This window comes from Littorina saxatilis, linkage group LG10 (assembly GCF_037325665.1).
Source record: "Littorina saxatilis isolate snail1 linkage group LG10, US_GU_Lsax_2.0, whole genome shotgun sequence".
In the NCBI taxonomy this organism is placed as follows: Eukaryota; Metazoa; Mollusca; class Gastropoda; order Littorinimorpha; family Littorinidae; genus Littorina; species Littorina saxatilis.
This window is the reverse complement of record NC_090254.1, coordinates 4030745-4033893: the sequence shown is the minus strand read 5'-3', so window position 1 is coordinate 4033893 and position 3149 is coordinate 4030745. Positions and strand designations below refer to the sequence as shown.

General features: G+C 40.6%; 1 long non-coding RNA gene across 1 annotated transcript; it reads right to left on the bottom strand.

Moving 5' to 3' along the window:
* Positions 1–226: 226 nt before the first annotated feature.
* On the bottom strand, positions 227–2508 carry LOC138977987 (uncharacterized). Its single transcript, XR_011459552.1, has 3 exons — positions 2122–2508; positions 859–1033; positions 227–427 (listed from the first exon to the last, which is right to left on the bottom strand). It is a non-coding gene; the product is annotated as an uncharacterized lncRNA (long non-coding RNA).
* Positions 2509–3149: the final 641 nt, after the last annotated feature.

Sequence of the window (3149 nt, the reverse complement as noted above, 5' to 3'; positions counted from 1 at the left end):
GTTACTTCCAAACAACCATGTTTCAGGCAACAGGCAAACGGACAATACTGGACACAGGCTATGCTGACCGGCTCATGGACTGACTACCTGATGCAGGAGTAGACCAACAGTGGAAAAAGTCTGGAACAAAATGTTGCAGAATGTGAACCATGTACCGGACCACGTGACAACCCAGTATCATCTTCAAACCATGCAGGAATCTGTTCAACAATGGTCTATGGTTCAACACAGTCACACGATTTGTAAAAGTATATTTCAGCCTTCTGTAGCTCAGGGAGTTTGAACCCCACTCTTCATCCGTTTGGGAAAGTATTTCTGATTGTTTTGACTGCACAGGTTGGTAATGGTACTCTGATGCTTCTGCCGAGAAACCCCACTCGCTAGCGCACCAGCTGCCTGCTATGGGTAAGCGACGTGCCTGTATTTCCTGCAAAGCAAGACAGAATAAAACAGCAGCTTAGTTTGAGCTTTTAAGACATTCGTACAAGAGAAAACGTGTACGTGTTTGTTTGGAGAGGATGGATAGAATCATAAGACACGCTGTGTCTATGTGACGTAGAGCAGGTTTTCAAATTCATGCTGAAGCACTGTGTGATCGCTATTTTTTGGGGCATATATCTTACCTTGATTTCAGATAGACTGGGAACCGAAATGAGGATGTTTACATGAATAAACTATGCTGATATGTATGTGTTTAGAAATAAAGAATAGTTTTAATGATATATGATGGTGTTTTTTTTTTAACCCAATGTGATATTTTTGTATTTGAAAACAAATTGTACACTCTGTTGTCAATTTTACTTTCAGATAAATAAATCTATCATAATGGAAATCATCTGTTTGTGTTGTGTTACTTACCCATTTTGATCAATGTTGAGTCGTCCATATTCCTGTGTGTACGCATAGTATGCAGTTTGAAGGTAGTAGATGTCCGAGCAAACATAGGAGGATGTGCTGTTAGGCTGTCTATCTCCTCATCCAGGTTTTCCAGATATTTGAATTTCGTTCCCTCTTGGAGTTTCTGCACTGACACCTGATAAGCAAAATACACGTATCACTCTGTGATCATGGCAACATGTATCATCTGTATGCCCCGTTCAAAAATTACCTTGAGATTCTAAGGTATACACAGAAATTGCACTGGATCACAAAAACAACACGAACAGTAGTACATGTAATGTATATATTCAGTTTAAAAATTCATGCAATGAGAGTCAATAACCCGATTTAACCCCAGGTAGATTCAGGGTCCCACTGACTGAATCTCATATGGTTGCTTTTCGGCACACACCACACATTTTTAATGGGACTGTGAGGTTTTGTTAATACAGTAAAATAATATAGTAGCAACGTACTGTCTGTTCGTGACGTTTGAGAATACCGATCTATGCACTAACGCATTGTCTTTTTGTAGTGTGACTGTCCGACATTGCGTACTCCTAAAAATCAATGATCAAAAAGTTTGAACTGCTGTAATCGTGTTTCAGCATATGTCTGACAGTGCTTATTTGCTTCCAAAACGGCTTGCGATATCACTAGCCATCAGCGTTTCGCCACTGCTCAGAAAATCTTATGATTTCAGATCTAGTTTGAGATCGGAAATCACGTGTGCTCGTTTAAAAAACTAAATTCATTTATTACTTCCCTTTGACCGTTTCGCAAGAAAAATGTCAGGATTCAAAAAAGTTTCACTGTTTTGGTGGTGTCGATGTCATGTAGTGTCTTACTGTCGCAAATAAAAATACCAGAATAATTGCAGTTTTGTCCGCAAGAAACAGATTTTGCGCAATGTTAACTTGCTGTATACATGTTTTGTTGTGTGACTGAAAAATTACTCAGAATTCCAAGAGAAAATAAGGATAGTCGCGTGTGAACATCACTGTGGAAACATTTATTCTAAACTGGGCAGTTCAAGGACGAAATCCTTGATTAAAGATAGGAAAATAAACAACACCAGATGCCTGAAATAATAGCATAAATCAATGATCTTTACATGCTTACAGATCTGTGGAAGCACATCAACTGATCTGTGAAAAACACACCTGACTTCGATCTAGCATGCAAGAGGTAGCGACTACGGACTAGTAGTGTGTCAACATCACAACAAAGAGAATCACATACCATTTCGTATTGCCGCTTATGCTGGCTCTGTTTCAAGCAGTTCCTTGTGGCCTCGCCAGCATTTTGACGACGAAGAGGCTCAAACGGGCACGCTAAAACCTCAGGCTGGCTGAAAACCGGTCCGTATTCCACTTGTCTTCCTCACTGCTTGAGCCGGCCATGTTTGTTGTTCAAGGCTCGTGACGTAGCACACGTATGTGCACAAGGTCATGAGCCAAGACTGCGCGCGCGATGGAACGATTCAGAACAACCAAAAAACGAGTCAAAGTATACTTTTTGGATTTCTGTGTTCATTTTTACACACGCATTTGTGGTTGATGAATTAAGAGGGTCAACATATCAAAAGTGACCCTAAACCTTGGACTTTTCCTTTAACAGAATGGAATGATTTGCACGGAACTATACAACCGCGCATTAATCAATCGCCTGCGCAGGTTGACTGGTTGAGTGAATAGGATTCGATCAAACTTTCGCAAAAAAACTCCTCTTTTCTTTGAATAACTGAAGAAAGGAGGAATAAAGAGGTTACACACCTCGTCTCAGTGATTATAAAAAAATAATGGTCTCAGTTCGCGGTCATGAAAAAGCTCGCTAAAGCTCGCATTTTTCATGATCCGCTAACTTCGACCATTATTTTTAATAATCACTGAGACTCGGCATGTAACCTCTACGTAATCACAACATTCACAGACTTCAAAACGCCATTGAAAAACTCGTCCACGTGCGTTTACTTGGATGACTAAAACTGTCGTACCTGCCAAAGGCCGCTTCGCGTAACAAAATGACTACCCGAGTCGTAAGGCTCGGGATATTTTGGGTGTTACGAGTGTGTTCGGGTTGCGGTTCTTGCTCATGTTTATACTCACTGAGTTACTTGCCTTGATTGCGACGGCGTATACGCACGGTCCAGTGTGCGTTCGACAGGGGGTGCCCAATATGCACTGTTAGAACTAAGATACTTCTTGATTTCAGTAAATAGTTTCATCAGAGACTATAGAATATACTCTATAGTCTCTGGTTTCATCACA